Genomic DNA, 25,022 nt, shown 5'->3' on the forward strand with positions numbered 1-25,022 from the left:
AAAAAAGCCTGATCAAAGTTTAATATAGGTGATCAATGGTCAGCGCTTTATTTCCTATCGAATACAGTCATTTTTTTTAAGATTTCGATCAATGAGGTGCCAACATCTTTTTTTTCGTCCTTGAATTTTCAACCCTTAATAAAAAATAAACTAGAGTTGATCAAAATCTGAAACCAAGTGATCAATGCTGTACAAACCGTGAGCAAAAGGATGGTATAATTATTTTTACGAAATTCGATCAATGAGGTGCTAATAACATCTCATAACCAGACGTATGACGTAGATGTGACACATGACAGAAGCTCGAAACAAATGACAATCGATGAAAAGCCCTATAAATAAGAGGTTGTATCAGATTGTATACAATTGATATTACCAACAACTTTAAAACAGTAATGTTGAGAAAATGTTAAATGTTACATCGTGAATTTATTTTTAAACAATAAGTTGATACCTCGCTTTAAAGCCTATTAGTGTAGTGAGATAATAGTAAACATTAAGCAGTGTTTGTGTAACCATCTGGCCCTATGCATTCTGTCAATGAAATGTCTAAAATATGATGGATTTTGTTCTGTTTATATTTTATCCAACAAGGACTGTCTCTTTAAATTGGTAAATTGTAGCAAACATTTTTTTAATATTATCCTATCATATACTATTATTAATTAAGGTGACCAACTGTACTCATTTACTGAGTTTTGTACTATTTTTTTGCAAACTGTACTCTTTTCAAATCCTGTACTCTGAAAGTACTCATTTATAGTTCGTCCGCTCTAAATTTTCCCATGCGTTACGAATTCTTTTCAAACAAATTAAGTCAAAACCTAAAGTGAACCGACCGTCGATGTGTATATACATTTTGTATACTGTATACTATATACTACACACATCAGCGTACGTTTCACTTTAGGTTTTGACTTAATTTGTTTGAAAATAAGTCGTGACGCATGGGAAAAGTTAGAGCGAACGGACTATGTATAAGTTTATACTCATTTGTATTTCTAACACGTTTTTTAGATTATTTTATTTCAATTTTATTAATTAAATATTTAAAATGTTTTGAAAGTGATTTGCATTTTACACGCGCATATTGCTTGCCGTTTCCGGCACGCCAAGGCGGTAAGAATAGTTTCCGTTCATTGTAGTTTCTTTGAAGAAATTTGAAGAGTAAATTTATATTTAAATGAAGAAAAATTGAAGAAATGGAACGGTGAGAAAATAGAACTTGACAAAGATGGGTAGAAATCTTTCGGCATTTTAGAGTAGAGCATATCCCACAATTGAAATTTCCTTGTCCTGTTAGTTGTCCAGGCGCTAATGCTGCTGTTGAAAGAGTATTTTCACTGGGGAATGATTATTGGATCAGTGAGAAGTGTGTAACTTTCTCTAAAAACATGTTCTGTCGTCGCAACAGTCAAATTTAATATGCAAAATGAAAGTTGTCCAGATGTGGCTTATTAAACGAAGATCCTCATTTAGCAAAAAAAATCCACTCCGAAGAAAAATATGTTTTTAAAAAAAATAAAGCTTTTATCGTTTTTTCTTCTTTTTTTTTCACATATGAAATACTTGCAAAGTGTACTCTTTTTGAACAAAAAATAGTTGGTCACCTTATTATTATGTAAATACATAATAGGCCTGGATCCCGCGTATGAAAAAAAAGTTGATTAATAGTAAGCTGAAAATTTGTTAATAGCTTAAGGGTGTCTAGTCGGATAAACTTTCATATATGGGAACAGTGTAACAGGGGCAGTTTTAATTGTGGAACAGGTTAAAAATTTGGAACGGTCACACCACGAAAACGGCACATTTATTTTGTCCGACAGAACAGACTTAAACTCTCCGAACAGAGATTAAACTCTCATGCAAAAATCAGACTGATATTTATCACCTGTCATAATTCCTGGTATTTGACATATTCTACATGTTCCACTCATTAAAACGCCCATTTGGTGATAAATAGCAGTCTGATTTTTGCATGAGAGTTTAATCTCTGTTCGAAGAGTTTAAGTCTGTTCTGTCGGACAAAATAAATGTGCCATTTTCGTGGTGTGACCGTTCCAAATTTTTAACATGTTCCAAAATTAAAACTTCCCCTGTTCCAGTGTTCCCATATATAAAAGTTTGTCCGACTAGACACCCGTAAGCTACTAACAAATTTTCAGCTTGCTATTAATCAACTTTTTTTTCATACGCGGGATCCAGACCTATAAATATGTATGCTTCTGGATGAAAATTTAGTGCAAAATGTAGGGCAAATATTCATACAATATAACAACATACATATTGGATAAATCTAATCTTACTCCAATTAAAAAGTTGTTTACTTTTTTTATTATTTTACATGGTAACATGTCAGAAGCTAGATTTCATATTGGGCATGTGAATTAAAATGAGAAGTAGTCTTAGGAGTTAATATTAGATGCAGTCGGAAAAATAAAAAATTACCTATGAACGATCATATTAATCACTTATTTTGTATTTGCTGTCTTTTTCTATGAATAACAAACGTTTGTTATAGAAAAAGACAGCAAATACAAAATAAGTGATTGATATGATCGTTCATGGCCCATGGGTAATCTTTCATTTTTCCGACTGTATTTAGATGTTTTTGAGAGTCTATGGCCGGTTTCACCAACATCAAATAAAACAATGAATAGTAGTTATTCATTAAGAGGATCGGTACGTATTTTCGGCTGCAATGCTATTCAAATGGGGATTCATTTTTTTCGAATCCTGAGAAAACTAATAAGTATTTTTGAAAAATTTAAATGCAGAATGAAAGATTACGTTATTAGCGAGGGCCGAAAGTCCCTGAGAACTTCTATAATGTTTATTTTAATAAGTTACAGGGGTGAAAAAACTAAGAGAAAATTTAGTGTGATTTTTAATTTCAAATATCTCATTCAAAATAAACTTTTTATTTATTCTAAGGGACTTTCGGCCCTCGGTAATAATTTAGTCTTTCATTCTGCGTTTAAATTTTTCAAAAATATTTATTGGTTTTTTCAGGATTTGAAAAAAATGAACACAATGCCGTGGTAATATTTTCCAAATCTGTCTTTGTCTTACAACGCACTCAACCGAATATAATATTGTCAGCATATATTGTCAGTCAGACACTGGCAATCAGTGACAATTTTAAATATTTGACATTGCGTCGGGAATATTTTGAGAAATTGATTAAATATTATTGATATATAGTGTATTTGATAAATAATTGATTTAAGACGTGAACTTAATAAAAAGTTATTTATTGTGTATTATTTGTGGAAGATCCAAGCAGAGAATACATCAGATATATCCTGTGATCCAAGTATTTTGTTGTTAGAGATGTTCAAAATTGTAAGCGTTCCAAAATAACAACATATTAAAAAATCACTTTAACACTTTTCCTCTTTTCTCGATTGATTATTAGTTTTTGTTGTACAAATAAATTATTACAATCACTGAAAACATAGTTAGTGAAAAAATTATCACATTTATTAACTGAATTAATAATTTGCAATTATAAAAATAACAGTTATCCAAGAACATTCAAAAGCAATCTCTTTAAATTAATTATGACATTTTCAAGTAGAATGACATTCTAGTAATGTTTACATATCCACACCAGTGTGAATTTTACTACACGTAATTTGCTGTGTAGAGACAGAAAAAGTAGGGATACACGTAAAATATTTGAGAATTATGTACCCATAGCCTTAACTAGTTTTGATGGGAAATAAGTCACAATTTTACTAAAAAATGATTTTATTAACGTTTCGATGCCCAAACTGGGTGTCGTTGTCAAAATACAAAAAATATTAATGAATTAAACAACAATGTTGTTGCTTAGTAAAAAAATTCTTCTAATAATTTATTTAATCTCACTCATTTATATCGGCAATTCAGACATATATTATACATTTTAACACTAGAAGCACCCACGGTTATTAGACTTTATTACGGTTGTCTTGACCTACAGTGGTGGGGAGACTTATATTTTTGACTTTATGTCACAAGAGTACACAATCCCATATTTTTAAATGATTTTTGCTCATTGAATGTGTGTTATTGTGTATATATGTGTATCATTGACTGAATAAAAAATCTTTATTATTAATACTTTCTCCACAACTTAGGGTATCTTATCAACTGTATTGTTTTTAAACCATAAATGATAAAATAAAAATATTGACAGTTCAAAAATGTGAACATTATTGCATTGTGTGTGGCCTAATTTTGGGCTGAAAAACTGAAATTTATTACATTTTTACATAATTTTGGAATATGTTTAATTCGTAGACCAATTTTAACAGTTGTTTTCAATACAGATTTCAATCTTCTACAAATAGTTTCTAATCTCTTTTGATGTAAAATAATTAGGGAAGCTGGAATTCAACAGTTTAGAATTTTACATTGAGTTAATGCAAAATTTTGACGCATGTCAAAATTCTCAATGTGTTTTAATCGTATTCATTTTTTTTCGAATCCTGAGAAAACTAATAAATGTTTTTGAAAAATTTAAACTCAGAATGAAAGACTACATTATTACCGAGGGCCGAAATTCCCTGAAAACTTCTATAATGTTTATTTTAATAAGTTACAGGGCTGAAAATAAAAAAGAAGTGTGATATTTAATTTCAATATTTTATTCAAAAGAAACTGCTTGTTTATTCTAAGGGGCTTTCCGCCCTCCGCAATAATGTAATATTTCAATCTGCATTTAAATTTTTCTAAAATACTTTTCTCAGGTACAGTAAAACCTCGATATAACGGACCTCTATTTAATGGACTTCGGATATAATGGACAACAAAATCCGCTCAAATGTGAAAAAAATTAAAACGTCTTTGTATTTTACAAAGAATTTCAATAAAAATTTTATTATAGCATAATGCGGACATATTTCTAATAATAGTATAAAAAACAGCAAACTTCAAAAGTGCAAACAAAACTTTAAAAAAAAAGTTTTTTGGTTCATTTTAAACGTATTTTTGTATAACGGACTTTCGGTTTTAACGGATAACCCTTCCCCCCAATTGGTCCGTTATATCGAGGTTTCACTGTGTATAGTTTTCTCAGGATTCGAAAAAAATCGTATTACGATTCAAATGACAGTACACTTGTGACGTAATCGCACCCTTAATGTTCATTGGTTAGTCAATCGGGGCAACTGTAGTAATGTCTAAGAGCCGTGAGAAGCACCAGCATTTTTGCATACCTATAGTTGATTTTTTAACCAAGAGGAGTAAACTAAAAAGACAGATTCACACCCAAGAAAGTTACTAAAAAGTCACCAAATTCATCTTCTTTTTTCGTTGATCATATCAGCTTTCCATGAGAATCCATACATAAAAACAACTGTTTTTATATAAAAGTAGACTAAAAATCTAAAAATTAAAGGAATAATGCAGAAAACACAAAAAATCGCTGATATACTTAATTAACCTATAAAATTACAGTAGTGCCAAAATTTCATAAAAGTCATTAGTGTCAAAATTTAATAACAGAGAGTAAACTTGCCTGTTGTTGGACCAATTAGAAACAAGCATTACGGCGCGGTAAATTTGAATCACTCCTCTTGGTTAAAAAACAAACAATAGAGGCACCAGAGCAGTCAAAATGATGGTTTTTAAATTTTCTACCGCCAGCTGTTTTTGCATTCTTGTTTACTTGAAAAAAACTTATATTGAGTTTATACTTACTAATAAAAGACATTATTTAATTAATTTAAAGAACTTACTTTATTATTTAAGCACAGTTTATGCACCAGCAAAATTTTTTTAATTTTGCTTGTATAAGACCCACATACAAATTTTTACATATAGGTATGACAAATTCCAAATGTTTTTTTTTTTGTTACAGTTCCCTGTATAGCATTGTCTATGTATATTATTTGATTGCTTTGCTGTACCCCTTGGATTTGTATTCGTTGATGTTATTCTGCCCTTAGTCTTCTTGTAGCCGATTTGGTTGAATACTCTCTGGTCATCTGATCTCCGACGTCTACTCCGCAATTTGTGTGGTTGTAGTATGTAATAGTGTCCTGTTTCTTCTTTTTATCTGTGCCTATTTTAATATTATTTGAGTGTAGAGAACTCACCACTAGAACATTTTTGTTAGTTTTTCCCTGGTACACCCATAGCGTCAAGTCTTCGTGTTTGAACATTTTTGTTTTGTACAGTTCCGTCTTTTCGTTTTTATTGTTTTTTTTTATTTATTTATTAACGGGATAAACTCAATACATACCTACAAAATACAATAAAGCAGAGCTTTCGTCATAATAATGAAAATATAAAATTTAGATACACGTAAAACTACAACTGCTACAACTAAGTATAAAACACAAACATAAAAAATAAAAAGAATATAAAATATTTTTAAATGATGAAAACAACTGAATCAATTATAACAGTCTATATCTATTTAATTTTTTTAAATTCAAAATTCAAGACGCCATACTTCTTGTTTAATAGAGGAAACTGAAGAACCAAACAGATCTATTAGATGACTAAACTTGTTTTCATACAGAGTCAATCTACTAATTGGTGCATATTGACCATAATTTGTAAGCCATACCTTAGCCATAAATTTCATCCATAATTTTTTTTTTCATATTTTCACAAAAATTTGGTATAAATTTATCAAAAATGAATAAAACAGATAATATTGACAAGAAAAATGTTATATATACTCCAATATATATAAAATACTTAATAATGTAGCTCCAGATTACTTTAAGCAGTTTATAGTGTACAATAAAAATGTGCATGATTATTCTACAAGGAATATGGGGAATATTTACATAGCAAAAACAAATTATAGAATGACGATGAATTCATTAGTATTCAGGGGTTTTAATGAGTTTAACGCTCTACCAGGTGAATTAAAAAATACAATGTCAATAAAATCTTTTAAAACCAAACTTAAGCTGTATATTAGAAACAAGTGATGTAATACTTTATTATGTTAATTTTATGGGTGGGTATTGTATGGTATTATATGTTGTAAATTTATTTAAAGTTTGTTTAATTTCATTTGATGTTGCTTAGTTATATTTGATTTTTGTAAATGATTTGTAATATCTATTCTCTACATTTATTGTATATTAGGGTAACCTATTTAAATGAATAAATATCTATCTATCTATCTTATCTTATATATGTTATATATGTTTGGAAAAAAAATTTAAACGGGCGATGTATTGACGGTGAGTAGATAATGCCACTCAAATTCAAAAATCCTTTATGGATGGCACGTTAGTCAACTTTTTTTTTTAAATTTTCTTGTTAAATTCTGGAAGTACATACAGGGTGAGGCAGATAAAGGGCCTATTAGAAATATCTCGAGAACTAAAGACAAGAAAACCATGAAAATTGTTATACAGGGGTTTTGAGGTGTGAACTATTTAATGAAAATATTTTGGTGTCTTTGCTACTTCCGGTTATACCGGAAGTTGATTGTAACTTCGTTTTTTTAAATGGGACACCCTGTATATTTTTACATTTTTGGATTCTCCTCGATTTTTTCTTTCTTTAAATATAAGGTTCTGTAATATTATACAGGGTAGGTTAAAAGATAATTATGTTTTCTTATTAATTTCGTAGCAATATTCACACCCTGTAGGCTTGTAGTAGTTTGACATAATAAACTCTATTTATGTTCAAATGATTTTTAATATAATCTACTATTGTTAGGAATTATTGGTATAGTTAAATTTTTCGTTTTAGTATACAGGGTTGGTCGAAACTCGGAATGAGTATTTTCTGAGTTTTCTTAAATGGAACACCCTGTATTTTAGTATTGTAATGAAATGTTCTTTTATGGTACAGTTTAATTACTTAAGCACTCCCTATACATAACTGCTTTAATTTGTGAGTTATTGGTAATTCAAGCAAAACATTAATTGCAACACAAAATATGTGAAATTGTATTAGGTTGGCTATGAAAATATTCAATCACAAATAATTTTTTGGAAATAAATACATATTAATCTAGACTGATACTTAAAATTGCCAATAATGGTTGAACTGTCAAAATACCATCGAAGTTAAGATTGTTGGTGCGATTAACAATTAAGCACAAATTAAAGCAGTTAGGTATAGGGAATGCTTAAGAAATTAAAAAGTACCATGAAATATTATTTCATTACAATACTAAAATATAGGGTGTTCCATTTAAGAAAACTCATAAAATACTCATTCCGAGTTTAGATCCACCCTGTATACTAAAATTAAAAATTTAGCTGTACTAATAATTGTTAACAATAGTAGACTATATTAAAAATCATTTGAACGTAAATAGAGTTTATTATGTCAAACTACTACAATCCTACAGGGTGTGAATTTTGCTACTAAATTAATAAACAAACGTAATTATCTTTTAACCTACCCTGTATAATGTTACAAAACATTATATTTTAAGAAAGAAGAAATCGAGGAGAATCCAAAAATGTCAAAATATACAGGGTATCCCATTTAAAAAAACGAAGTTATAAGCCACTTCCGGTATAACCGGAAGTACCAAGTAGATGAAAATATTTTCATTAAATATTTACTTATTTATTTTTTTTTATTTATTGGTACACATCACAAACACCAGTAATAAAAAAAAATGTTACAATGGTAATCACAGGTGATGGCAACTTACAAACTAACAAACAAAACAACAGACTAACAATAACAAAAGAAAATACATATATATATACACATATATGATATAGATCTATATGTTATATAACTTCTAATTGCATCTGAAAATTATCCCAGCCCACCAGAAGTTTCTGAATATCTTTACAACTTGCATCGAAAAAATCCAGTTCTGGATGCTGGTCTAAAAATTCATTACAAATTCTGAGCATATTATTGATAGGAGATAAACTGTTCCATACAAAAAAAGGTTTCCTATTTATAATTCTCAGCCTAATCTTTGGTATCTTAAAATGTACAAAATTCACCATTCCACAGCTTTTATACTTAAAATTATTTACAATATTATATATGAACATCACAGACTGCCGATCCCTTCTAGCAGAGAGTCTTTCAACTTTGAAATACCTTAGCATTGAATAATATGAGATCATATAAGGGTACACTCTATATTTTCTGAAATAAAGATATCTTAAAAAACGCTTTTGAACCTTTTCAATTAAATCCGTTTTAAAAGCTGTTGTTGGGGACCATATGACTGACGCGTATTCTAGATTTGGTCTTACAATGGCATTGTAGAGCCTTATAATTGTGTCAATATCAAAGTCCCTAGAATTACGTATAATAAAACCTAATATTTTATATGCCTTATTTACAATACTATAAAGATGTTATGAAAGCTCATGTTTGACTCAAAATTGACCCCCAGATCCCTAAATTCATTTTTCCTGTCTATAACTACACCATCTATATGATAATCTTCAATGATGAAATTTAATTTACGAGTAATTGTGACAACTGAACATTTGCTAATATTAAGTGACATCTTATTAATTCTAAACCAACCAGCCACATGACTTAGATCAGACTGTAACATATGACAGTCTTCATTACATGAGATTGTTCTAAAAAGTTTAAAGTCATCAGCATACAGTAGGCTGGTTGAAACAGTTACTGATGCTGGTAAATCGTTGATAAAAAGTAGGAATAGTAAAGGGCCTAAATTACTACCCTGTGGGACACCTGACTTGGCATTAAACTGACCTGAAAATGTTCCTCCCACCTTTACTATCTGTGATCTGTGAAGCAGGTAAGATTTCATAAAGTTATATGCATTCTCAGAGAAACCATATTCAACCAACTTATTTAAGAGTATGCCATGGTCCACCCGATCAAAAGCTTTTGCGCAGTCTGTATATATGACATCTAGCTGTTTTTTATTGACTATTGCATTGCACGCATGTTCTGAAAATAGGCAAAGATTAGTAACTGTAGATTTATCTGGGAGAAAACCATGTTGTGAAATTGTTATTGATTCTTTTACAAAATTATATATATTTAAATATAAAATATTTTTAAAAATTTTAGCGACTCCATTCAAGATACTAATTGGTCTATAATTACATATCGATGGCTTAGTGTGAAAACCTCGTATCTCATTAAATGACAATTTTACAGGAGAGGCAAAAAACTGATTTTCAGCATAATATAACATAAAAACAAAAATTACGTTACATATTTTTAAGTCGAGCATATTGAGACAAATATCTGATATTGGCCCAGAGCTAAAAGTGTCAAATATCGCTATTAAATTGGAAATACAAATATTAACTATGAAAAACACGTAAATATCCTTGCAGTATATAGAGCCTTTGCCCAAGTAACTATGATAACCTCGTATATCTTGATATACGTGTTTTTCATCTCAAATGAGGTTGTGTTTATTATTATTTATGAGGTTTTCATTTTTCATAGCTTATTGCACACCTCCAAATACTAGGTCGATACAATACAAATCTTTTGATTTAAGGTTCATAAAATGTTTCTACATGCCGGACTACATTTTGTTGTTCACAAAAAACACTTCTCCAAGTAGAATCTCTCAAACAAACACTTCAAATTAAGTACCAAATTCTTTGTTTTATATACGTGGTATTCACACTAAATCAAGAGAGCAATTGATATACGTGGTTTCTTTTTTCGGCTGTAGAAAATAGTCTACTGTATTTGGATTTTTTCTAACAGTTGTAAATGGTGAGATACAAGGTTTTCAAACAAAAACCACCAAAATGTCATTTTCGAAAAAAATTGAGATACGAGGTTTTTACACTAAGCCATCGATATGTCACATTTTTTACCATTTTTATGTACAGGAGAGATCACAGCATTTTTTAAATAGCTAGGAAATCGATTCTGTTCAATTGCTAAATTAAATATAAAAACTAAAGGCTTAATTATAAACTCAGCACAACCTTTATAAATATAAGACGGTATCTCATCAGGTCCTGTGGACTTTTTTGGTTTTAATTTTTTAATGCTATTTAATATATCAGAATCTACAACTCTAGGAAACTTAAAAAGCCCTCAGCTTTCTTTATTTGAACTATAATCGGTGTCATCAGTTTCTGCATATACAGACTGAAAAAACTGTGCAAAAGCGTTAGCTATATTCTGAGAACCCTCGTAGCTCTCGGTGCCAAATACCATCTTCATTGGTACCCCACTAAGACCTGCTTTTCCTTTTAAAAATCCCCAAAAACTACTGGGATCATTTATTAGGTTCTTTTCTATATTTTGTTTATATAATTTGTAATCATTTTTTGTTTGAAATTTTATATTTTTTCTGAGTGTTAAATACATACTCAACTCTTCTGCATTTGCCTTACCTTTTTTAACTAAACAATGCAGACGATTTTTTAACCTAATATTTTTAACCAGATCAATGGAGAACCAAGACGGGAATTTTGCCACTGATTTATTCATTTTAACCTCAAATTTTGGTACTGATAGATCCATAAAATCATACATCTTTGCATAGAAAAGACCCAAAGACCTGTCCACATCATCATATGTCAGTAGGTCAGACCAATCACATTGCTCAAGTAGCTTATATAACATCAAAAAATCACCTTTTGAGTAATCATATTTATAGTTTTTCATACAATGCTTTTCAGACTCTGATTTATCTACAATGATAGTGAAAGTAAGAGCAGGATGATATTTGTCTTCAGCAATCAGTGAACTATCTGACCTAATAACATCTGATACTGTAAGGTTTGACAATATGAGATCCAACAATCTATTCATATGATTATATACTCTATTACATTGCTGCAAGTTGCCCATATTCAGAAACTGATGCAAAAGAATGTTTTTATCACAGTCATAATTATTATTTTCAAAATTTGGCAAGTTAAAATCCCCTATTATTAACATATTTGAATTTTGATTTAAGATAACATCTTCAAAGAGATTTAAAAATGTTTCATACTTATCTATACAACAGTTAGGTGTAAAATAAACAACAGACATATAAAATATGGTTCTTCTAAAATCTATCTTGACAATAATACATTCAATATCACAGCTTACTTCAATTATTTCATAAGGTATTTCTTTTTTGAGTGCCATCAGTACACCTCCGCCTCGATTCAAATCACGATCTCTTCTTACCACATTATATCTATCATCAAACAGCTCATTGTCATAAAATTCTGCATTCAACCAGTGCAATAATATCATAGTCTTCAGATAATATGCTTGTGTATAATGTATCAGTTTTTGTCCTTAGACCACGAACATTTTGATAATAAATACGCAGTTCCTTCTGTAGATTATAATTCTTTAATATGAGATTAGTACCTATACCTGAGGATCCTCCGGTGTTGTCGGCACCCTCTTCTTTGCTAAAAACCGTGATATAATTGCCCCATTGGGCCATATCTCTTTTCGCCATGCTTTTTTGAAATTCTCTTGATTAATAGTCACTTTCATTGATGCATAAATCTCTGGTCGTTTGGACTCATGTTTCTCGCAATTTACTTCGGGAAAATCATTTATAAGCATTTGCTTCAAATCTTCAGGTCTCGTATTAGGTGCCAATCGAGACACATGAAGTGATACATACTTAGGAATTACTTGGATACCAGTATCAACTTCATTTCTTCCAATAACGAATCTGCGGTTCCGTTGTTTATTTCTGGGTTTAACTGTTTCCCAGCCAACATTATCGTCGTTGGTTGATCCAAGCGCTTGTATTTCACGCATGACATTATTTTGGTGTGTCTGCAGAAGTGCCATCGTTACTGCTGTAGGGTCGATCTTATTATTATTAGAATTTCTTGTTTGTTTTTGTTTTAAATTCGCTGCTGTCGCAGCCATCTTATTGTCATTCGTGTTTGAAGTTGACGGTTGAGATGTCATTTTGGTCAAACCTCCGTTTGCATTGTTACTAATAGCAGAAGATGAAAAATTACCATCAGTTTGACAATTAAATCTGTTATATTGATTGTTACACTGTAACCCTGTATAATGTTACAAAACATTATATTTTAAGAAAGAAGAAATCGAGGAGAATCCAAAAATGTCAAAATATACAGGGTATCCCATTTAAAAAAACGAAGTTATAAGCAACTTCCGGTATAACCGGAAGTACCAAGTAGATGAAAATATTTTCATTAAATAGATCAGTCTTCAAAACCTCATTATTCCAATTTTCATAATTCAGTTACCTTTAGTTCTCGAGATATTTCTAATAGGCCCTTTATCTGCCTCACCCTATATACTAAAGCATGACATATAAAAAAATCGTGATGAAGGTATTTTCCAAAACAAGCGAAAAAATTCTGAAACTTAGATGTATTGCGCGCTATTCGTTAATACGTCTCAAATTCAAAAATCCTTTATGGATGGTACGTTAGTCAACTTTTTTTCTCAGTTGTTTGTTAAATTCTCAAAGTAAATATAATAAAGCATAAAATATAAAAAAAAACGTGATGGAGGTATTTTCCAAAACAAGAGAAAAAAATTCTGAAACTTAGATGTATTGCGGGCTATTCGGTAATACGTCTCAAATTCAAAAATCCTTTATGGATGGATCGTTAGTCAACTTTTTTTCTCAGTTTTTTGTTAAATTCTCAAAGTAAATATAATAAAGCATAACATATAAAAAAAAACGTGATGGAGCTATTTTCCAAAACAAGAGAAAAAAATTCTGAAACTTAGATGTATTGCGCACTATTCGTTAATACGTCTCAAATTCAAAAATCCTTTATGGATGGTACGTTAGTCAACTTTTTTTCTCAGTTTTTTGTTAAATTCTCAAAGTAAATATAATAAAGCATAACATATAAAAAAAAACGTGATGGAGCTATTTTCCAAAACAAGAGAAAAAAATTCTGAAACTTAGATGTATTGCGGGCTATTCGGTAATACGTCTCAAATTCAAAAATCCTTTATGGATGGATCGTTAGTCAACTTTTTTTCTCAGTTTTTTGTTAAATTCTCAAAGTATATATAATAAAGCATAACTTATAAAAAAACGTGATGGAGGTATTTTCCAAAACAAGAGAAAAAAATTCTGAAACTTAGATGTATTGCGGGCCATTCGGTAATACGTCTCAAATTCAAAAATTCTTTATGGATGGCACATTAGTCAACTTTTTTTTTCAATATTTTGTTAAATTCTGGAAGTACATATACTAAAGCATAACATATAAAAAAATTGTGATAAAGGTATTTTCCAAAACAAGTGAAAAAAATTCTGAAACTTAGATGTATTGCGGGCTATTCGGTAGTACGTCTCAAATTCAAAAATCCTTTATGGATGGATCGTTAGTCAACTTTTTTTCTCAGTTTTTTGTTAAATTCTCAAAGTAAATATAATAAAGCATAACATATAAAAAAAAACGTGATGGAGGTATTTTCCAAAACAAGAGAAAAAAATTCTGAAACTTAGATGTGGGCTATTCAGTAATAAACCTACGTCTCAAATTCAAAAATCCTTTATGGATGGATCGTTAGTCAACTTTTTTTCGCAGTTTTTTGTTAAATTCTCATAGTAAATATAGTAAAGCATAACATATAAAAAAAACGTGATGGAGGTATTTTCCAAAACAAGAGAAAAAAATTCTGAAACTTAGATGTATTGCGGGCTATTCGGTAATACGTCTCAAATTCAAAAATCCTTTATGGATGGATCGTTAGTCAACTTTTTTTCTCAGTTTTTTGTTAAATTCTCAAAGTATATATAATAAAGCATAACTTATAAAAAAACGTGATGGAGGTATTTTCCAAAACAAGAGAAAAAAATTCTGAAACTTAGATGTATTGTGGGCTATTCAGTAATATGTCTCAAATTCAAAAATCCTTTATGGATGGATCGTTAGTTAACTTTTTTTCTCAGTTTTTTGTTAAATTCTCAAAGTAAATATAATAAAGCATAACATATAAAAAAAAAACGTGATGGAGGTATTTTCCAAAACAAGAGAAAAAAATTCTGAAACTTAGATGTATTGCGGGCTATTCGGTAATACGTCTCAAATTCAAAAATCCTTTATGGATGGATCGTTAGTCAACTTTTTTTCTCAGTTTTTTGTTAAATTCTCAAAGTAAATATAATAAAGCATAACATATAAAAAAAAACGTGATGGAGGTATTTTCCAAAACAAGAGAAAAAAATTCTGAAACTTACATGTATTGCGCCCTATTCGGTAATACGTCTCAAATTCAAACATCCTTTATGGATGGTACGTTAGTCAACTTTTTTTTCAATTTTTTGCTAAATTCTCGAAGTATATATACTAAAGCATAATATATAAAAAAAACGTGATGGAGGTATTTTCCAAAACAAGAGAAAAAAATTCTGAAACTTGCGATGTATTGCGGGCTATTCGGGAATACGTCTCAAATTAAAAAATGCTTTGGAGATGGTACGTTAGTTAACATTTTTTTTTTAATTTTTAGTTAAATTGTGGAAGTACATATAATAAAAATTCTGGAAGTACATGTAATAAAGCATGAGATATAAAATATCGTGATCAAGGTATATTCGAAAGCGAGGGAAAAATTTTTAAACGGCGTGTAGGTAATGCGTCTCATTTTCAAAAATTTCTTATGTGTGTGGGCTGTTGTTTGTGTGATCAGGGACTTCGTCAATTAGCCGAATTTGTATTAGAAAAATTGAAATTATATTTTTTAAATTTTGAGTTGTTATAGAAGAATAAGTAGGAATACCAAATACATTCTTAACAATTGTTTTATAGACAGATCTAATATTCTTATATTTTGTGTAAATTTTTGGAAAATACCATTCTTGAGGGATTAAGATAATATGATTTTATTACCTGGGATTGTGGTCATTAGTAACGACTAGTTTTTCATTTATAGTTATTTTAGTAGGGTCTTACCACTGAAAGTGAATATTAATTAGCCCTTATCGGGTAAGAGTTGTTTAGAGATTATGATAACGAGTTCCTTGTCTAGTTTTCAACGTGACTTTTGTAGAATGTCCTTTCAGAAAAATCAGTTAACTTTCTACTTAATGGCTTTTATTCTTCAATAACTTATATATATATATATATATATATATATATATAAAGAAGTTTGGTATTATTGATATACCCTTATCGGGTAAGAGTTGTTTAGAGATTATGATAACGAGTTCCTTGTCTAGTTTTCAACGTGACTTTTGTAGAATGTCCTTTCAGAAAAATCAGTTAACTTTCTACTTAATGGCTTTTATTCTTCAATAACTTATATATATATATATATATATATATATATATATATATATATATATATATATATATATATGAATTAAACGAAAATATTTCTCTGGTATACAGAAGAAATCCTTTCCGTAGCGGACGCGAAAATGTAAATTTCAAAGTCTTCATAAAAGACGATGAACGACAAAAGACACCTCTTTGCGTCACAGATTTGCCTACAAAGCCACGTTATTCGCTACACATTCGTCAATAACGGAGAAACCGTGATATGAAAGGAAACGGCGATTGCATTTTATTTCACCTCGACCACCACCGATATTCTACACGACGTGTTTCGAGCTCATGTCAAGCTCTCGTCAGGAACATCTAGGTGGATGGTCGAGGTGTAAGAAAATGCATTTGGCCTTTCTGGTAATAATAAAATAACCAGACTTCAGTACACTTGGTACGACATCTATATGAATTAAACGAAAAGATTTCTCTGGTATACAGAAGAAATCTTTTCCGTAGCGGACGCGAAAATGTACATTTCAAAGTCTTCATAAAAGACGATGAACGACAAAAGACACCTCTTTGTGTCACAGATTTGCCTACAAAGCCACGTTATTCGCTACACATTCGTCAATAACGGAGAAACCGTAATATGAAAGGAAACGGCGATTGCATTTTATTTCACTTCGACCACCACCGATATTCTACACGACGTGTTTCGAGCTCATGTCAAGCTCTCGTCAGGAACATCTAGGTGGATGGTCGAGGTGTAAGAAAATGCATTTGGCCTTTCTGGTAATAATAAAATAACCAGACTTCAGTACACCTGGTACGACATCTATATGAATTAAACGAAAAGATTTCTCTGGTATACAGAAGAAATCTTTTCCGTAGCGGACGCGAAAATGTAAATTTCAAAGTCTTCATAAAAGACGATGAACGACAAAAGACACCTTTTTTGTGTCACAGATTTGCCTACAAAGCCACGTTATTCGCTACACATTCGTCAATAACGGAGAAACCGTGATATGAAAGGAAACGGCGATTGCATTTTATTTCACTTCGACCACCACCGATATTCTACACGACGTGTTTCGAGCTCATGTCAAGCTCTCGTCAGGAACATCTAGGTGGATGGTCGAGGTGTAAGAAAATGCATTTGGCCTTTCTGGTAATAATAAAATAACCAGACTTCAGTACACTTGGTACGACATCTATATGAATTAAACGAAAAGATTTCTCTGGTATACAGAAGAAATCTTTTCCGTAGCGGACGCGAAAATGTAAATTTCAAAGTCTTCATAAAAGACGATGAACGACAAAAGACACCTCTTTGTGTCACAGATTTGCCTATAAAATGCAATCGCCGTTTCCTTTCATATCACGGTTTCTCCGTTATTGACGAATGTGTAGCGAATAACGTGGCTTTGTAGGCAAATCTGTGACACAAAGAGGTGTCTTTTGTCGTTCATCGTCTTTTATGAAGACTTTGAAATTTACATTTTCGCGTCCGCTACGGAAAAGATTTCTTCTGTATACCAGAGAAATCTTTTCGTTTAATTCATATAGATGTCGTACCAAGTGTACTGAAATCTGGTTATTTTATTATTACCAGAAAGGCCAAATGCATTTTCTTACACCTCGACCATCCACCTAGATGTTCCTGACGAGAGCTTGACATGAGCTTGAAACACGTCGTGTAGTATATCGGTGGTGGTCGAAGTGAAATAAAATGCAATCGCCGTTTCCTTTCATATCACGGTTTCTCCGTTATTGACGAATGTGTAGCGAATAACGTGGCTTTGTAGGCAAATCTGTGACACAAAGAGGTGTCTTTTGTTGTTCATCGTCTTTTATGAAGACTTTGAAATTTACATTTTCGCGTCCGCTACGGAAAAGATTTCTTCTGTATACCAGAGAAATCTTTTCGTTTAATTCATATAGATGTCGTACCAAGTGTACTGAAGTCTGGTTATTTTATTATTACCAGAAAGGCCAAATGCATTTTCTTACACCTCGACCATCCACCTAGATGTTCCTGACGAGAGCTTGACATAAGCTCGAAACACGTCGTGTAGAATATCGGTGGTGGTCGAAGTGAAATAAAATGCAATCGGCGTTTCCTTTCATATTCAGATTTCTCTGATATACAGAAGAAATCTTTTCCGTAGCGGACGCGAAAATGTAAATTTCAAAGTCTTCATAAAAGACGATGAACGACAAAAGACACCTCTTTGTGTCACAGATTTGTCTACAAAGCCACGTTATTCGCTACACATTCTTCAATAACGGAGAAAAACCGTGATATGAAAGGAGACGGCGATTGCATTTTATTTCACTTCGACCACCACCGATATTCTACAGATATTCTTCTGTATATCAGAGAAATCTTTTCGTTTAATTCATATAGATGTCGTACCAAGTGTACTGAAGTCTGGTTATTTTATTATTACCAGAAAGGCCAAAAACATTTTCTTACACCTCGACCATCCACCTAGATGTTCCTGACGAGAGCTTGACATGAGCTCGAAACACGTCGAGTAGAATATCGGTGGTGGTCGAAGTGAAATAAAATGCAATCGCCGTTTCCTTTCATATCACGGTTTTTCTCCGTTATTGAAGAATGTGTAGCGAATAACGTGGCTTTGTAGACAAATCTGTGACACAAAGAGGTGTCTTTTGTCGTTCATCGTCTTTTATGAAGACTTTGAAATTTACATTTTTGCGTCCGCTACGGAAAAGATTTCTTCTGTATATCAGAGAAATCTTTTCGTTTAATTCATATAGATGTCGTACCAAGTGTACTGAAGTCTGGTTATTTTATTATTACCAGAAAGGCCAAAAGCATTTTCTTACACCTCGACCATCCACCTAGATGTTCCTGACGAGAGCTTGACATGAGCTCGAAACACGTCGTGTAGAATATCGGTGGTGGTCGAAGTGAAATAAAATGCAATCGCCGTTTCCTTTCATATCACGGTTTTTCTCCGTTATTGAAGAATGTGTAGCGAATAACGTGGCTTTGTAGACAAATCTGTGACACAAAGAGGTGTCTTTTGTCGTTCATCGTCTTTTATGAAGACTCTGAAATTTACATTTTCGCGTCCGCTACGGAAAAGATTTCTTCTGTATATCAGAGAAATCTTTTCGTTTAATTCATATAGATGTCGTACCAAGTGTACTGAAGTCTGGTTATTTTATTATTACCAGAAAGGCCAAAAGCATTTTCTTACACCTCGACCATCCACCTAGATGTTCCTGACGAGAGCTTGACATGAGCTCGAAACACGTCGTGTAGAATATCGGTGGTGGTCGAAGTGAAATAAAATGCAATCGCCGTTTCCTTTCATATCACGGTTTTTCTCCGTTATTGAAGAATGTGTAGCGAATAACGTGGCTTTGTAGACAAATCTGTGACACAAAGAGGTGTCTTTTGTCGTTCATCGTCTTTTATGAAGACTTTGAAATTTACATTTTCGCGTCCGCTACGGAAAAGATTTCTTCTGTATATCAGAGAAATCTTTTCGTTTAATTCATATATATATATATATATATATATATATATATATATATATATATATAAAAATGGGGTTGAAGTTTATTGGGTTAACAGCTGAAATGGAAGACTCAGTGTACTCTTTTCTACGATTCCATATTTCGTTAACAGTCGTTAACATCATCAGGGACGCTGAAATAACATTAAAGGTATAATAGTGAAACTGGGTATTAAAAAACAACTCACTAGTTTGAGATTTTAGTCAACGATGTTATAAATGTGTAAAAAAGCGACATTAACAAAAAGAATTGCAGTGAATGTTATTAAAAATTAAAAAATATAACAAATATAAAAAAATGGAACTATAATATAAATAACTATGCTAAAAAACCACTAATTATTAAAATCTTTTAAATCCGTCGCACAGAAAGATTTTAATAATTAGTGGTTTTTTAGCATAGTTATTTATATTATAGTTCCATTTTTTTATATTTGTTATATTTTTTAATTTTTAATAACATTCACTGCAATTCTTTTTGTTAATGCCGCTTTTTTACACATTTATAACATCGTTGACTAAAATCTCAAACTAGTGAGTTGTTTTTTAATACCCAGTTTCACTATTATACCTTTAATATTATTTCAGCGTCCCTGATGATGTTAACGACTGTTAACGAAATATTGGAATCGTAAAAAAGAGTACACTGAGTCTTCCGTTTCAGCTGTTAACCCAATAATTTGTAAATTGATATATATATATATATATATATATATATATATATATTCTATAACACTATAAAACAGTGTTGAAATTATCGGGAATTGCGGTCTGTGGCTTAGATTGAAACTACATTTAATTCTGTTGAATTCGATATTTCGATGAGTATTTATTAATTTTTCATCTTCATCAGGAACAAACTACAAAATTAACTAACAGTTAGGTACAAACATAATATTACAATGATATAACTTACGAATTGTTGTAGGTATGTTATATAAAGCAATTTAACTTAAAGCTATGCATGTCGTTTCACGAGAACGTCGAGGGCGGCACTGAGTCAGGTATCTTTTCTCACATGTGTTAAGGGTCAAAAGTTCCAATATCGAGCCATCTGTTTAATATTCTGCTATTTTTCGAATTTTAAAACATTGCAGTAAATTTCGCTTAATCTACTTGTGTCTGATTTGTAATTAATTGAACGTTTATTACTGTTTATGCGGTACATCTCGAGGAACAATCTTTTCTTATAATTGCTTTCTGAATCTAAGATCTTGATATCTGACAAATTAAATTGGTGTCCTGTTGTTATGGAATGGTGTGCTGCTGCACAAGTATTTTTGTGTGTTTTACAATCACTTTTGTGCTGCGTTATTCTTTGTTTCAGCCATTGCGATGTTTGTCCTATATACTGCCCATCACATTCGAGACAAGAAAGTTGATAGATGATATGACTCTGATTTAGAAGCGGTGTCTGGTCTTTAAGCTTCGAGAATAAGCTGTAGTTGGATATGCTATTGTATTTCGCTAATTTGATTTTAGGAATTCCGTTCAGCACCTTGATTATATTGTTGGTTATGCCATTTATGAAGGGCAACTTTTTGTAAATCACGGGATCTGATGGTCTGTTGTCACACGTTGCCCGTCGTATAAGTCTGAGTTATATATCAGTTGCTTAAGAATTTTACTTGGATAGCCGTTGTTCAAGAATATGTTGTAGAGTGTTTTTAAATTCTTTTGTGTGAACAGGTCATTGCTGATGTGTAAAATTCTGTTTTTCATTGCCACAACAGTGTTGTGTTTTTGGCTTTTCGAGTGCTGAGAGAAATAATTTATATATCTTCCAGAGTCAGTTGGTTTCTGATACCAATCCAAAATTATCTTGTTCTCTGTGGTTCTTATCACCTTAGTGTCTAAAAAGGGCACACTTTGTTCTTTCTCCTCCTCAACGGTAAATTGTAGGTGTTTGTGAAATCCATTGAAGAGGTCCAGTGTAGTTTGAATAGAGTCCTCGGGGATCGCACTTATCACATCATCCACATATTTGTATATGAACGGTAACTTGAACGGTAGTCGTGGAATTACTATATTAAATAGATGATCTAAAACTATGGTGGCTAGAATGGGGCTGATAGGAGAGCCCATGGGAGTGCCAAAGATTTGTGAGTAAAAAGTTCCACCGAAAGAAAAGTAAACATTAGAAAAAATAAAATCGATTAGTTTGAAGAAGTTATTCTTACTTAGTGTGGTGTTGGGTTCTATTAAGTGCCAATTTTGCTCTAAAATTTCAATAATCAAGTTAAGAGGAATATTCGTGAAAAGCGATACCGCATCTAAGGATATAAGTACATAGGTTTGAGGAATTGTAACATTCTTAATTAGTTCTACAAACGTAAATGTATCTTTCACATTATAATTAGTTTGATATTCAAAAGTGGCAGTTAGAATGTTTGCCAAGTATTTCGAGATGTTGTATGTAGTGGAGTTGATTGAGCTGATGATAGGGCGAAGAGGAACTTTGCTTTTGTGAATTTTTGGTAGACAGTATAACTTTGGAAACATCGAGTTGTAGATCATTAGTTGTTTTGCAGCATTAGCGTCTATCTCACCTATGGATTTCAGGTTCTTAATAATATTGTTGTATTTGGTTTGTATTTTCACCGTTGGATCAGTGTTTAATTTGGTGTACGTGGAAGAATCCTGTAGCATTATCTCAGTTTTATCCATATATTCTGATTTATCCATGGCAACCGTACACCCACCTTTGTCTGATTGCAAAATGTATAGATCTGGATTTGATTTCAAAAACTTGCGTGTTTTTTCAAACATCCTGTTGAAGTGGTTTGGTTTGTTTGTTGTAGTGTGGTTCACATAATTAGTTATGATATTGGTTGCTCTAGCTCGTACGACATCCTTTGATTCATCTGGAATATCATCCACTATATTTTCTAAGTCTGCAACAAACCTATCTAGTCTGACATCTTTACCAACACAGGGCACACTAAATTTAGGTCCCAATGATAAGAAATTGGCGACTTCTTCCGGTATGGCTATGCTAGAGATATTTTTAAACCATTTGCTGTTGTCTTTAAATACACGGTTGTGTTTTTCGTTATTGCTGTATAGTCGTTCAAATTTGTTGATGTTCGTAAGTTTTATTTTCTCAAATTCAGATCTAAATTTTCTTTTCAGACGATTTTCGTATTCACGTATCATATCAGTTGGAAGAATCTCAGAAAGTTCAGATTTGATGTTACATATAAGTAACATCTTGTTCCTCGAGATGTACCACATAAACAGTAATAAACGTTCAATTAATTACAAATCAGACACAAGTAGATTAAGCGAAATTTACTGCAATGTTTTAAAATTCGAAAAATAGCAGAATATTAAACAGATGGCTCGATATTGGAACTTTTGACCCTTAACACATGTGAGAAAAGATACCTGACTCAGTGCCGCCCTCGACGTTCTCGTGAAACGACATGCATAGCTTTAAGTTAAATTGCTTTATATAACATACCTACAACAATTCGTAAGTTATATCATTGTAATATTATGTTTGTACCTAACTGTTAGTTAATTTTGTAGTTTGTTCCTGATGAAGATGAAAAATTAATAAATACTCATCGAAATATCGAATTCAACAGAATTAAATGTAGTTTCAATCTAAGCCACAGACCGCAATTCCCGATAATTTCAACACTGTTTTATAGTGTTATAGAATATACTTGCACGGTCGATAAATACATCGGATTTCGAATCCAGTTCTGTATATATATATATATATATATATATATATATATATATATATATATATTGATGCACGTTGTGACTTCCGGTATACAGAAGAGGCTGTCCGACTTCCACCTTTTCTACTAGGAATTATTTTTTAAAAATTGTGTATTTGGTAAAAGGGGGGCTTATAAAATGTTTCTACCTATTGAGGGGAAAGGATTTACCAAAATAAATTTTGTATATATATACGTATATACCGAAGCGTACAGCATACGTTATGGCTTCCATATATAGGGTAGTTCAAGGCGCGTTGTCACTTCCAGCGGTGTTGTCATATTTTGGAAGTCACAACGACTCGTCTGCTAGATTTACCTCCTATTTTGAGCGTAATGTGTGATCTTTTGAAACTTTTACTGTGAATACAGTTGTCTGTGTTTTAAAGTTGTCTATTTAAATTAAAATATTGATATTCCTTTGATTATACAGGTTTACAAAAAAATACATTTCGGACTATTTGACGAAACCATATGACTAGGGGGGTTTTTGGGGTCGCTGGTTACGAATCCGGGGTTCGCTAACCTCTATCACGTCAGGTAAATGTTATTTCAAGGACAAATCAAGATAAATCGACAGTCGCTCTGAAAAAGTATATTAGGAGGGTTTTGGGGTCGCTTATAACGAATCCCGGATCCGCTGACCTCTATCACGTGTAGCTGAAGGTCATTTCGAGGTCAAATCAAGATAAATCAACACAATCGCTGTGAAAAAGTATATTAGGGTGTTTTTGGGGTCCCTGATCACAAAACTGGGGCCCGTTGAGCTCAACCACGTCAGGTAAAGGCCATTTTAAGGTCAAATCAATTGTGTTAACTCCTCCTGATTTGAACTTGAAATGACCTTTACATGACGTAGTAGAGCTCAACGGACCGCAGTTTTCATGATCAGCGACCCCAAAACTCCCTATACTTTCAGAGCAATTGTGTCAATTTATGTTGATTTGACCTTAAAATGACGTTGAACTAGACGAGATAGAGGTCAGCGGACTCCGGATTCATCTTCAGCGACCCCAAGAACCCCCTAATATACTTTTTCAGAGCGACTGTCGATTTATCTTGATTTGACCTTGAAATGACCTTTACCTGACGCGATAGAGGTGAGCAGACCCCGGATTTGTGATCAGCCACTCCAAAAACCCCCTTGTCATATGATTTCGTCAAATTGTCCGAAATTTAGTTTTTTTTGTAAACCTGTGTTATTTATGATAATATGATTGATATTTATTTTAACAAAAATACTAATATATTATTATTGCTGTAAAATGGATTTATTGGAATTAATTAAAAAAGTGTTAATAGTAAGTCATTTATTTATGAAAATTATATCAAAAATGTTAATAAATAAATTTGAACTTATAGAAAATTTTAATATTTTAGATTTTATTACAGGCACCGTCCTTTTAATTTTTGATGTACCAATAATAATATGTAATAAAAAATTAAATGGCTAAACCCTCCAGGTGGGGATTACCCGCTAAAAAGCTATCTAGATCCATCTTTTTCGAGCAGATTTTTCCCAATCTGCTACTCGATACTATTGACTATGCTTCTCCATTTCTTTCTATCCTCTTTTGTTTTTCTGCTAGTCTCTAATTCCTGCCCTA

General features: G+C 31.8%; 1 protein-coding gene across 1 annotated transcript in view; it reads left to right on the forward strand.

The window, feature by feature from the left end:
- The first annotated feature begins 282 nt into the window (after positions 1–282).
- The window catches only part of LOC126884396 (mitogen-activated protein kinase kinase kinase 11-like), a 713,707-nt gene continuing 688,967 nt past the window's right edge, over positions 283–25,022 (forward strand). Inside the window, exon 1 of the mRNA XM_050650315.1 lies at positions 283–612. The gene's annotated coding sequence lies outside the window, so the exon portion shown is untranslated. The remainder of the gene's footprint in view (positions 613–25,022) is intronic.

Source organism: Diabrotica virgifera, chromosome 5 (assembly GCF_917563875.1).
Source record: "Diabrotica virgifera virgifera chromosome 5, PGI_DIABVI_V3a".
Lineage (NCBI taxonomy): Eukaryota > Metazoa > Arthropoda > Insecta > Coleoptera > Chrysomelidae > Diabrotica > Diabrotica virgifera.